This window comes from Malaclemys terrapin, chromosome 3, assembly GCF_027887155.1.
Source record: "Malaclemys terrapin pileata isolate rMalTer1 chromosome 3, rMalTer1.hap1, whole genome shotgun sequence".
NCBI classification, from domain to species: domain Eukaryota; kingdom Metazoa; phylum Chordata; order Testudines; family Emydidae; genus Malaclemys; species Malaclemys terrapin.
Window position 1 is genome coordinate 152,685,356 of NC_071507.1, and position 14,076 is coordinate 152,699,431.

General features: G+C 47.7%; 1 long non-coding RNA gene across 5 annotated transcripts in view; it reads left to right on the forward strand.

Moving 5' to 3' along the window:
* LOC128833916 (uncharacterized) overlaps window positions 1-14,076 on the forward strand; it is a 64,089-nt gene that overhangs the window by 26,777 nt on the left and 23,236 nt on the right. The window lies entirely within an intron of this gene.

Consider the following 14,076-nt stretch of genomic DNA (forward strand, 5'->3'; position numbering starts at 1 on the left):
CATGTTCAAATGTGTGTTTAGTAGAAAATCTTTTTTTAGCTCAGTAGAGGCTCCCTAATACCTGACATCCTTTCAGTCTCCTAAAAACCTATTGCTGCATCTACCAGCAGGCAAGTGTTATCAAGCTAGACACATAGGCAATGATTTTCAAGGCTGGTTGCCTAAAGTTAGGCTCTGAAAGCCTTATTTAGGCACCTGAAGAAATGGCCTGATTTTCAAAAAAGCTGAGTACCCAATAACTCCTACTAAAATTATGGGTATTGTATCTAAGGACTACTAGATTTGACCCTGCAGAGTCTTGCATACTGTTACTAAATGAACCAGCACCACTTACATGACTATTCTTTGTGGAAATTATTTGTAAAATGACCGGGCAATTGCCAGAAATAGCATTATAGTCCTGCCTACATATGCGTTTGCTATGAAGATAATACAGTTGATGATGTGAAAGGCAAGCTTTCAGTACTGGACTTTTGTCCTAACTCAAGCCTCACTAAAATAAAATGCATTTTAACTTTTTTTTTTTTTTTTAAAAGAAAGCCATGTTATTGTTATGCACAGCTAAACTCCATACTTCTTAAATCTATTAGTGATGTGAGGACTAGATCTTGCCGTCTTCGGCTGCCATTGCCCTCTGTATAACTGGAATTAGTAACTTCTTACCAGAATTTCAATTATACTGTGATGTGATGGTTAGATTTTTTTTCAATGTATGCTGCCATTGTTAGCAAAATTGTCTACCTCTCCTGTTTTTATGAGAGGTGGTGAAAACACTAATTACAAAAAATGGCAGCATAGCTATAACAGTATTTTTATAAACTCCTAACAATTCTTTGGTCCCTTAATTTTTTTTATAATGCTACTCCATTTCATCTTGTGTTAAAATTGTTTATTCCAAACTCAGGGTGTAGAGTTATGAATGAGATATTAGTTACAGTAACAATTAAAAAAAAGTCATTTGTTAATGATGCAATGCATGCCTAACAACAACAACTTCAGGTGTATTTGGAAAATTTAACTGGTATATCTAGTTTGTCTACATGAAGAACAGTATAACACTTTCTGTTTCTCTGGAACAAGATAACTTACCAGTGTGCCAACAGCATAATACAGAGGCTGGAGTGTATTACAGATCAAAAATTCTGGCATATAAGGGATTTTATAGAATGAGCTATCTTGATTAGTGGATATTATGTAATTGTAAAGCTTCCTTGCATATCTGATGTGATTAAGATTTATAGGCGTGAATAAGATTACAGAAATATTAGGTGCTGAACATTAAAATGTAAAAAGTCACACTTTCTAAAGATTTTCAGATCTCACCCTAACCATAATGTAGACTTACAACCATGTCATATAATTCTCATATATAGCCATCAAACATACAAAAAAGAAATTATACTTTGTCAAATTTACTGATTTCTTAATTCTCCTTCCTAACTATAGTGAGTTGAGCAGTTAATGCTATAACGTAAGTAGTAGCCTTTAAAAGATTCCCTTGAATGGGTATGGCTCCACAGAATTACAAAGGAAATAGTGGAAGGCGGGTAAGTGATGAACAGATTACTCTACTTTGGAGCTTGACAAATGCATTTACCTTGTCTTTCCTTGACAAGTGGGTGGGCTTGCTCATCAGTTTCTGCACATTTAACAAACAAACAAACCCCTTCCATTAATGTAAATGAATGCAATATTGTCTGCCTGAATCTGAGAAATACTAGAGATGTGAACTCTCCATTCCTCTCAGTGGAATGTGCGCTGTCCATTTTGACTCCTGAACACTTCTGAGGGGCTTCCACTGTTTCCCTTCCCATAAAACCCAGCATGTATTTAAAGCACTGGCAGCGAAGAGGATAAAACTTCATGGCCTAGTGGGCCACTTGTCAAGGATTATATAGGTGTCCCTTTTCTAGCAAGAAAGTAATGCACTGATTTTTCTAAGATTATTTTCTTCTTCCTAAATTCATTTCCTTCCCCCACTTCTTAATTGTGGCAGGTCAGTTTTCCCAGTCCTCCACTCTTCTTCAGTGTGATATAAATGGGTTGAAAAATTGTTGAAGAGGTGAGATTGAGGGCCCAATTGGGAGGAGGGATGGAACGTTTACATGTATAACAAGAATTTCCAGGGTTATAGTAAAAGTTTTAGTTCAGGGTTTAATCAAATCTCTAACTATATTAGGAATTAGGAGGAAACTCCCACTTCTACCTACAATGGCTATTTTTTTTCTCCCATCTTCCTCAAAAACATTTGGTACGGGCTACTGTCATGGACAGGATACAGGACTAGGTGGGCCAGAGCTTTGATCCAATATGGTAACACCTATGATTAAAGATCAAGGGGGTGGGGGGGAAGGAAGAGAGGATTGTTGAAGAGCATGGAGATAGAAGAAGTTGGATTGGAGAGAGAAGGATTGACTTATTGTACAACACTACAAGTTGTCCTCTGCACTTATTGCAGTATCAGTAAGGCTGTTTAAACATTTTGACTCTAACCTACTATTTCTGAGTTGCTCATTACTTTCATCTATCATGCTTAAAATTTTGTGGGTTGACCTCTGCCTGAAAATTAGGTTTGTTTCTAAAGTTTTTGAGCAAAAGCAGTTTGAGTTTTTGAGTATGATGGTGAAAATTGAGACTTGAATAGCCTAGGACTGAAAAACACAGGCCAAGATCTTAAAAAGTAACTAGTGATTTTGGGTGTCCAACTAGAGACCTCTTAAAGGCTTCTACTTTTTCAAAGGCTGGGTGCTCAATGCTTTCTGAAAATCAGGCCTATTTAAGGTATTTCCAGTTGAGCACCCAAAATCATGTCAGTCTTGAAAATCTTAACCATATTCTGGGGTTTCCAGAAGCCATTCTTGAGGTTGTCTCATGAGCCTATCCTGGGAAAACCAGTCTTTTTAAGATGTCATAACTGTTGTCTGCTTCTAACAATTAGATACAGTTCTGGTAAAATGACCCTTACTTGACTTGAGCTTGATCATAATTCTGAAAAAAGCTGTATTCATATAAAATCAATACTTTTTTTTTTTTAAAAAAGTCTCATTTACAGATTGCGGACTAGTCTAGTTTGAACGCTCAAGTTCTGACATAGTTTAACTTATTTGTATAACCTCCAATGCGTCCAGATATTGGCAATGGAACAGTGAGGTCAGAGTAGGTAGATCAAATTTCTAAATCAATCTGTTTCTGATTCATCTTTGAAGCACAGTTCCAGATCTTCAGAGTAAGCCAAGTTCTCTGCAGCAACAAATGTTTCTACTTCCATGGGTGTATTGAAAAAGTAGGTATGTCCAGTGAAATCCAAATGCAGTTTGGCAAGCTAGAATATGGAGATGATGCTGCCTGCCAAAATTTAACCTTCATGAAAGCTCTTCTCTGTTTTCAGTAGACCTGGAATATATGCATACAGGGTCTCAGTCACCTACACATGGAAACATAGCAGATGTCTTAAAATATTCATATTAAGTGACTTATGTGTAATAAACAGCTGTAGAGACACTTTTTTAAACCCTGGATAGTTTCCTTGCTTGCAATTTCTGTTCAGGCTCTAAGAATTGTATTATAGATGTAAGAGTAATTCAAACAATTGTTAAATGAGCAGCAAAGAACACCAAATCTCTGGTTAGATCTGTGTGTGTGTGTGTGTGTGTGTGTGTGTGTGTGTGTGTGTGCAGTCTTTTTGTAAAACTGTTTTATATAGCATCAAAAGTGTGCTAGCTGCTTTGTTGTTCTGGCCTTGGAGAATAACTGGTGGGCCTACAGACTGAATCCAGCAAGCAGACATACTGTGTCTGACAGACAGAAGACCTGTGGGCAGCCAGAACTTAAACATTTCTCTGGGAGTCCAGCCTCAGAACGTAGGCAGTGGGAGAATCCAGAGAGAGGTGCAAAGAACATATAGGATGTGTCTTCCTGTAAAATTTCCTGTGGTTGGAACTGTACTGGTGGTAGCACAAGTGTAGACTAGCCACTGTGATACAGGAGGGCCAGGGAGCAGTGGGAAGTGGTAGAAGGGAGGTATATAAACCCTAGGTTAATTAAGGTGTGGTTCCCTGTAGACAAGGGAGGGTTGCTACAGGTTAATTGGAGCACCTGTAATCAATTAAGGCCTTGATAGGAACCTAATAAAACCCCCTGCTTCAGGCGATCAGGAGGAAGGAGAGAGGACTGGAGCTTAGAGGTATGCTGTGAGACTTGGAGGAACAGAAAACCGGAGTAAGGGAGACCTTGCCCCAGCAGGGGAGGGACATTCCCTCCCCCAGCGTTTAAGGACTGAAGGTACCCCACCCAAGGGGGAAGAGGGTAAGAACCTGCAGGGGTTGAGAGGGGCTGGGACTCAGAGTGAGGAGCAAACCCAGACCCCTCCCCCGCTTCCCTCCTTTACCACCTTCCTGGGCCACTAGTGGGGCCCTCGGTGCCCTAAGAGCAGGGGTAAGGGGTGGTATTTTAGCCCCCCCACCAAGAAAAGTGCAGGACCCACCATACTATATCAACCATCTTGTCACACGTGGTGTCAGCAGTGGGATTTCTGCACCGTGAACATATTCCAGAGTGGGGCACAACCACCCTATCTCAAGATGGAGGATCTGGTCAAAGCACTGGTGCAAGCCGCTGCTGCCCAGCAGGAGGCTACCCGGGTCCAGGCAGCTCCCCAACAGGAGGCCATGTGGCTGCAGCAAGAGACCAATCACCTGCTGATGACCCAGGCCACCCAAGATCGGGCCGTGCTGCAGGAACTAGTGAACCAAGTGAAGGCCCTTACGGAGCTGAGCCGCGGGTATGATGGGACACGGACCATATGGGCCAGCTACTGTCTACAGAAAATGACCCGGGAGGATGATGTGGCGGCATACCTCCTGGCTTTTGAGAGGACAGCTCTGAGGGAGGCGTGACCCCGAGACCAGTGGTCAGGTATCCTTGCCCCATTTTTGTGCGGGGAGGCCCAGAAGGCCTACTATGATATGACCACAGAGGAGGCAGCAGATTACCCCCGACTGAAGGCGGAGATCCTAGCCAGGGCAGGGGTAACAACGGCCTTGAGAGCCCAGAGGTTCCATGAATGGCAGTACTGTGAAGACAAGACACTGCGCTCACAACTATTTGACCTAATCCACCTAGCCTGGAAGCCAGAGGCTCTCAGCTCAGAGAAAATGATGGAGCTCCTGGTACTGGACCACTATACGAGGAGACTACCCTCAGGCCTCCAAGCCTGGGTAGGCCAGAATGACCCCTCCACCTATGACGAACTAATCACCCTTGTAGAGAGACCACTGGTAGCCCGTGAAGTGTTCGAAACCCCGGGAGGTGAAACACGGCATTTTAGGAAACCAGTCCCAACCCCGAGGCCCCAGATCATCGAGAACTCCAGGAAAGCCATAGCTGGAAGAACAGGCACCAAGGAGCAGCCTGAGGCCCCAAAGGGACCTGAGGGTCTGGGGGGAGAGGGTTGGGGAAGCGAGTCAGAGGGCCCAAGACAGAGGGCAACCTCCAGAATGAGATATCGCTGTTATGAGGGTGGGGAGTTGGGGCATATTGCAGCCCAGTGCCCCAACAGGGACGAGCCCATGCAATGTAATCTGGGGGAGCCCGGGGATCAGTGTGGCCTAATCAGCCTGGTAGGGATTGCAATGGCCCAACATGAGTACACCAGGCCCGTAAAGATGAATAGCATCCAGACCATAGCTTTGGTGGACTCTGGGAGTGCTGTTACATTGGTCTCAGGGAAATTAGTGGGGCAAGACCAACTGAGCTGGGCCAGGTGGATTGGAGTGACGTGTCCGTGGCACAGTAAATTTCTACCCCACAATTCCAATATGGATTGAGATCCAGGGAAGTACTACCAAGATGACTGCAGGAGTGGTTCCCAAGCTCACCTACCCAGTCTTAATTGGCAGGGACTTTCCTGGGTTCGAGTGCCTACTCCCCCGCTTTGAGTTAGGGAAGGGAAGTAAACCCCGAGCAGAATGTGAGGTACCCATGGATGATCCTACCACAATTTTTGCTGGGTTTTCCCCAGAGTTATTTTCACCCCCTGGGAAGTCCCGGAAATCCAGACAGGAAAGGAGAGGAGACAAAAGATTAGGAACCAGGATCTTGGCAGCAAACCAGAAAGCTGCCCTGGTTGTGAGGAACGCTCGGGGAGACCTAGAGATGGCCCCCAGCACGAGCAGAAGCACCCCAAAAGAAGGAGGGGAACCCAAGTCAATAGAATCAGGACAGATTGGTCCCACACGCAAATGTTTTGGGCAGGACCAAGCCGATGACCCACTATATGTAAACGTGAGGGAGGAGGTGGTAGAGGTAAATGGCGTGCCAGTAGAAGGGAAAACCAAAGGCACAGGGCCGTACTATATAATCAAGCAGGATCTGTTGTACCGGGTAGTGCCAATACAGGGGGAAGTAGTAGAACAGCTCTTGGTGCCATGGAAGCACACAAGGGCTGTATTAGAATTAGCTCACAGTCATCTGTTTGGGGGACATTTAGGAGCAGACAAGACCCTGGATAGAGTTCTAAGAAGGTTCTACTGGCCGGGGGTACGGGCAGAAGTCCAACACTATTGCACCTCCTGCCCAGAGTGCCAGCTGCATAGTCCCTGACCTCAGTTAAGGGCCCCGTTGGTACCCTTGCCCATAATTGAAGTTCCTTTTGAAAGAATAGCAATGGATCTAGTGGGCCCACTAGAAAGAACAGCCCGGGGCCACCGAAGCATACTTGTCATCCTGGACTATGCTACACGGTACCCCTAAGCCATTCCCCTAAGGAACCCCACGTCCAAGGCAATCACAAAAGAACTGGTGCAGGTTTTTGCTAGGGTAGGCATCCCTAAGGAGATCCTGACAGATCAAGGGACTCCCTTCATGTCGAGAGTAATGAAAGACTTATGTACCCTGCTCCGCATCCAAGCCTTGCGGACCTCGGTCTATCATCCCCAAACAGATGGTCTAGTTGAGCGATTTAACCGTACTCTCAAGAGTATGAGCCGAAAGGTGGTGGCCCAAGATGGAAAAGATTGGGATACCCTCCTGCCATATCTGATGTTTGCAATACGAGAAGTTCCCCAAGCCTCTACTGGTTTCTCCCCCTTCGAGCTACTGTATGGACGCCATCCACGTGGCATATTAGACATCGCAAAGGAAGAATGGGAGGAACAACCCAACCCAGGGAAGAATGTCATTGCACACGTAGCCCAGATGAGAGAACGAATAGCCCAAGTGACCCCCATAGTACAAGAGCATTTGGAGAAAGCACAAGAGGCCCAATGAACTTACTACAATCGTCGGGCAAAAACACGGAAATTTCAACCAGGAGAACGGGTGCTAGCACTGATACCAACAGCAGAAAGTAAGCTCCTGGCCAGTTGGCATGGATCCCATGAGATCGTGGAAGCTGTTGGGGAGGTGAATTATAAGGTAAAGCAGCCAGACCGCCGAAGGCCAGAGCAGATCTATCATGTCAACTTACTGAAACCCTGGCACGATCGGGAGACGTGCCTGGCCAGCCTGCCGGCCACACCCCAGGCAGATGGCCTTTAAGGGCAGGTAAGGATATCCCCCGAATTAGCCCCAGAACAACGAACAGAGGTCATCGAAATGATCCAGCGGAACCAAGATGTGTTCTCCACACAACCAGGCCATATGATGCTGATCCAACACCACATTGTCACCTGTCCCAGAGCAAGGGTGACCATAAACCATATCGCATACCGGAGACAAAAAGAGAAGAAATTAGGGCAGAAGTAAGGAAGATGCTGGAACTTGGGGTGATTGAGGAATCCCACATCCAGTGGTCCAGCCCTATTGTCTTGGTCCCCAAGCCTGGTGGCACCCTGAGATTTTGTAATGACTTTCAGAAGTTAAATGAGGTATCCCAATTCGATGCCTTCCCGATACCACGTGTTGATGAGCTGGTGGATCAGTTAGACAAGACCCGATACTTGACCACCTTGGACTTGACAAAAGGCAACTGGCAGATCCCCCTGGCTGAGGACGCCAAGGAAAAAAACGCTTTCTCTACACCTGACGGCCTTTTCCAATATACCGTCCTCCCTTTTGGGCTCCATGGGCCCCCGCAACTTTCCAACGATTGATGGACAGATTACTTCGACCCCATGCCAAATATGCTTCTGCCTATTTAGATGACGTGGTAATCCATAGTCCTGACTGGGAGACACACCTGGGGAAAATGGAAGCGGTACTAGATACTCTTAGACAGGGGTATGTCTACACTATGAAATTAGGTCGAATTTATAGAAGCTGGTTTTATAGATATCGGTTTTATACAATCAATTGTGTGTGTCCCCACAAAAAATGCTTTACGTGCATAAAGTTGGCGGACCGCGTCCACAGTACTGAGGCTAGCGTTCACTTCTGGAGCGTTGCACTGTGGGTAGCTATCCCACAGTTCTCGCAGTCTCCGCCGCCCATTGGAATTCTGGGTTGAGATCCCAATGTCTGATGATGCAAAACAGTGTCGCAGGGGGTTCTGGGTACATGTCGTCCGGCCCCTCCTCCTCCGTCAGAGCAACGGCAGACAATCGATTCGCGCCTTTTTACCTGGGCTACCTGTGCAGACAACATACAAGCATGGAGCCCGCTCAGCTCACGGTCACCATATGTCATCTGGGTGCCGGCAGACGTGGTACTGCATTGCTACACAGCAGCAGCCCCTTGCCTTTTGGCAGTAGATGGTGTATTACGACTGGTACCCGTCATCGTCTTATTCCAGTTCCATCAGAGGCACCTGGGCAGACATGCTTTGTCTCCTGGAGACTCAGTCCTGCCGGCAGTCCTGTTGAACTGTCTTGACGATGATGGCTAGCAGTCGTAGTACAGTATCTTCTGCCAAGCACCCAGAAGATTCCGAGGGCTATCAGTCATGCTGCACCGTCTGCTGCCAGCTTCAGATGTAAAAAATAGATGGACCAGATTTGTTCTGTATTCATTTGCTTCCCCCTCCCTCCATGAAATCAACGGCCTGCTAAACCCAGGGTTTTGAGTTCAGTCTTTGGGGGGGCCATTCTGTGTGACAGTTGTTTGTTTCTCCCTGATTCACAGCCACCTTTGATTTTAATTCCCTGTACTTGTACACCATGTCGTCAGTCGCCCCTCCCTCCCTCCGTCAGTTTTGCACCTTTTTTCAGACCAGACACCATAGTACTGGGATCATGGAACCCGCTCAAATCACCACGGCAATTATGAGCACTATGAACACCACGTGCATTGTCCTGGAGTATATGCAGAGCCAGGACATGCCAAAGCAAAACCAGGACCAGCCGAGGAGGCGATTGCAGCGCGGCGACGAGAGTGATGAGGAAATTGACGTGGATATAGACCTCTCACAAAGTACGGGCCCCAGCAATGCCCCAATCATGGTGTTACTGGGGCAGGTTCATGGCGTGGAACGCCGATTCTGGGTCCGGGAAACAAGCACAGACTGGTGGGACCACATCGTGTTGCAGGTGTGGGATGATTCCCAGTGGCTGCGAAACTTTCGCATGCGTAAGGGCACTTTCATGGAACTTTGACTTGCTTTCCCCTGCCCTGAAGCGCCAGAATACCAGGATGAGAGCAGCCCTCACAGTTGAGAAGTGAGTGGCAATAGCCCTGTGGAAGCTTGCTACGCCAGACAGCTACCGGTCAGTCGGGAATCAATTTGGAGTGAGCAAATCTACTGTGGGGGCTGCTGTGATCCAAGTTGCCAGGATAATCAAAGACCTGGCGATATCAAGGGTAGTGACTCTGGGAAACGTGCAGGTCATAGTGGATGGCTTTGCTGCAATGGGATTCCCAAACTGTGGTAGGGCGATAGATGGAACCCATATCCCTATCTTGGCACCGGAGTACCACGCCACCGAGTACATAAACCGCAAGGGGTACTTTTCAATGTTGCTGCAAGCCCTGGTGGATCACCAGGGATGTTTCACCAATATCAACGTGGGATGGCCGGGAAAGGTACATGATGCTCGTGTCTTCAGGCACTCTGGTCTGTTTCGAAAGCTGGAGGAAGGGACTTTCTTCCCGGACCAGAAAATAACCGTTGGGGATGTTGAAATGCCTATCCTTATCCTTGGGGACCCAGCTTACCCCTTAATGCCATGGCTCATGAAGCCGTACACAGGCAGCCTGGACAGTAGTCAGGACCTGTTCAACTATAGGCTGAGCAAGTGCCGAATGGTGGTGGAATGTGCATTTGGACATTTAAAAGCGCGCTGGCGCAGCTAACTGACTCAGATAGACCTCAGCGAAACCAATATCCCCATTGTTATTGCTGCTTGCTGTGTGCTCCACAATATCTGTGAGAGTAAGGGGGAGACATTTATGGTGGGGTGGGAGGTTGAGGCAAATCGCCTGGCTGCTGATTACGCGCAGCCAGACACCAGGGCGGTTAGAAGAGTACAGCAGGGCACGGTGTGCATCAGAGAAGCTTTGAAAACCGGTTTTGTGACTGGCCAGGCTACGCTGTGAAACTTCTGTTTGTTTCTCCTTGATGAACCCCTCCCCCCACTCCCCCGGTTCACTCTACTTCCCTGTAAACTAACCACCCTCCCCTCCCCCCTTCGAGCACCGCTTGCAGAGGCAATAAAGTCATTGTTACTTCACATTCATGCATTCTTTATTAATTCATCACACAACTAGGGGGATAATTGCCAAGGTAGCCCGGGATGGGTGGGGGAGAAGGGAAGGAAAAGGACACACTGCAGTTTAAAACTTTAACACTTATTGAGGGCCAGCCTTCCGATGCTCGGGCAATCATGTGGGGTGGAGTGACTGGGTGGCCAGAGGCCCCCCCACCGTGTTCTTGGGCGTCTGGGTGAGGAGGCTATGGAACTTGGGGAGGAGGGCTGTTGGTTACACAGGGGCTGTTGCGGCGGTCTCTGCTCCTGCTGCCTTTCCTGCAGCTCAACCATATCCTTTTGATGCCCCAGCAGCCGGAGCATCGACTCTTGCCTTCTGTCTGCAAGCTGACACCACCTATCATCTTCAGCCCGCTACTTGCTCTGTTCAGCCCACAATTCATCCCGCCACCTCTCCTCTCGTTCATATGGTGCTTTTTTGCACTCTGACATAGACTGCCTCCACGCATTCTGCTGTGCTCTTTCAGCGTGGGAGGACATCTGGAGCTCCGTGAACATATCATCCCGAGTCCGCCATTTTCTCCTTCTAATGTTCACTAGCCTCTGCGAAGGAGAAACATTTGCAGCTGGTGGAGGAGAAGGGAGAGGTGGTTAAAAAAGACACATTTTAGAGAACAATGGGTACACTCCTTCACGTTAAATTTTGCTGTTCACATTACACAGTACATGTGCTTTCGTTTCAAGGTCACATTTTCCCTCTTATATTGAGGGTCTGCCGGTTTGGTGTGAGAGATCACTCATGCAGTGCCAGGCAACAGAATTTGGATTGCAGGCAGCCATGGTAAACCACAGTCTTTTGGCTTTTTTCACCTTCTTAACATGTGGGAATGGTTTCAAACAGCAGTGCCCTCATTTCCCATACCAAGGACCCGTTGGGTTGGCCATTTAAAATGGGTTTGCAATGTAAAAGGAGAGGCTGGGGTTTCCAGGTTAACATGCAGCACAAACCCAACTACCCCCCCCCCCCACACACACACACACAATTCTCTGAGATGATCACTTCACCCCTCCTCCCCCACTGCATGGCTAACAGCGGGGAACATTTCTGTTCAGCCGAGCAGGAACGGGCACCTCTGACTGTCCCCTTAATAAAATCAGCCCATTTAAACCAGGTGATGGTGAATGATATCATTCTCCTGAGGATAACAAAGAGAGATAAAGAATGGATGTTGTCTGCATGCCAGCAAACACCGGGACCATACGCTACCATGCTTTTTTATGCAATGATTCCAGACTACATGCTACTGGCCTGGCGTGGTAAAGTGTCCTACCATGGCAGATGGGATAAGGCAGCTCTCCCCAGAAACCTTTTGCAAAGGCTTTGGGAGTACATGAAGGAGAGCTTTCTGGAGATGTCCCTGGAGGATTTCCGCTCCATCTCCATACACGTTAACAGACTTTTCCAGTAGCTGTACTGGCCACGATTGCAAGGGCAAATTATTCATTAATCATTAAACACGCTTGCTTTTAATATTACTATGTGTAATATTTACAAAGGTACACTCACCAGAGATCCCTTGTGTGCCCTCAGGGTCTGGGAGCACGCCTTGGGTGAGTTTGGGAGTTACTGGTTCCAGGTCCAGGGTGATAAACATATCCTGGCTGTTGGGGAAACCGGTTTCTCCGCTTCCTTGCTGTGAGCTGTCTTCATCATCATCATCTTCCGCGTACCCCGAATCCACTTCCCTGTTGCGTATTTCTCCATTGACGGAGTCAAAGCACACGGTTGGGGTAGTGGTGGCTGCACCCCCTAGAATGGCATGCAGCTCTGCGTAGAAGCGGCATGTTTGCAGCTCTGCGCCAGACCTTCCATTTGCCTCTCTGGCTTTGTGGTAGGCTTGCCTTAGCTCCTTAATTTTCATGCGTCACTGCTATGCGTCCCTGTTATGGCCTCTGTCCTTCATGGCCTTTGAGACTTTTTCTAATATTTTGCCATTTCGTTTACTGCTACGGAGTTCAGCTAGCACTGATTCGTCTCCCCATATGGTGAGCAGATCCCGTACCTCCCATTCTGTCCATGCTGAAGCTCTTTTGCGATCCTGGGACTCCATCATGGTTACCTGCGCTGATGAGCTCTGCATGGTCACCTGTGCTCTCCACGCTGGGCAAACAGGAAATGAAATTCAAAAGTTCACGGGGCTTTTCCTGTCTACCTGGTCAGTGCATCTGAGTTGAGTGCTGTCCAGAGCGGTCACAATGAAGCACTGTGGGATAGCTCCCAGAGGACAATAACGTCGAATTCCATCCACACTACCCCAAATCCGACCCGCAAAGGCTGATTTTCGCGCTAATCCCTTCGTCGGAGGTGGAGTAAAGAAACCGGTTTAAAGGACCCTTTAAGTCAAAAGAAAGGGCTTCGTCGTGTGGACGTGTCCAGGCTTAATTCGATTTAACGCTGCTAAAGTCGACCTAAACTCGTAGTGTAGACCAGGCCTTAGACAGGCTGGCCTCACCGCTACCCCATCCAAATGTGCAATAGGGCTGGCCGAGGCCAGATATCTCGGGTATGTAGTCGGAAGGGGCCTGGTGAAGCCCCAGTGGAACAAAGTGGAGGCAATACAGAAATGGCCCCACCCAATCCACAAAAAACAAGTTAGAGCATTCTTAGGGATAGTAGGGTACTATGGCCGGTTCATCCCTCACTTCGCCACAAGGGCAGCACCTCTGACAAACCTGATAAGAGCTAGGGGCCCGGAGATAGTTAAGTGGACAGAGGAAGCTTTCACAGACCTAAGGACAGCCCTTTGCAGCTATCCAGTGCTCATAGCCTCAGATTTCACAAAGGAATTCATCCTACAAACAGACGCCTCGGAGGTAGGACTTGGGGCTGTCCTTTCACAGATGGTGGGAGATGAGGAGTACTCAATCCTTTACCTCAGCCTAAAGCTCCTGCTCAGGGAGCAACGGTATGCGGTAGTAGAAAAGGAATGCCTAGCAATTAAATGGGCCATGGAGATTCTACGGTACTACCTATTGGGCGGCAGTTCACCCTTGTGACGGACCACGCCCCACTCCAATGGATGCACACAAATAAGGAGAGGAATTCACGAGTGACTAGATGGTTCCTGTCCCTACAACCTTTTCACTTCCGGATCCAGCATAGAGCCGGCAGCCAACACAACAACGCGGATGGCCTATCACAACAACACTGTCTTTCGTCCCAAGTAGCCCAACCCCATGGTGTTGAGCAGGGGAGGGGGATATGTGATACAGGAGGGCCAGGGAGCAGTTGTAAGTGGTAGAAGGGAGTATATAAATCCTAGGTTAATTAAGGTGTGGTTCCCTGTAGACTAGGGAGGGTTGCTACAGGTTAATTAGAGCACCTGTAATCAATTAAGGCCCTGATAGAAACCTAATAACACCCCCTGCTTCAGGGAGTCAGGAGGAAGGAGAGAGGACTGGAGCTTGGAGGTGTGCTGTGAGACTTGGAGGAACAGAA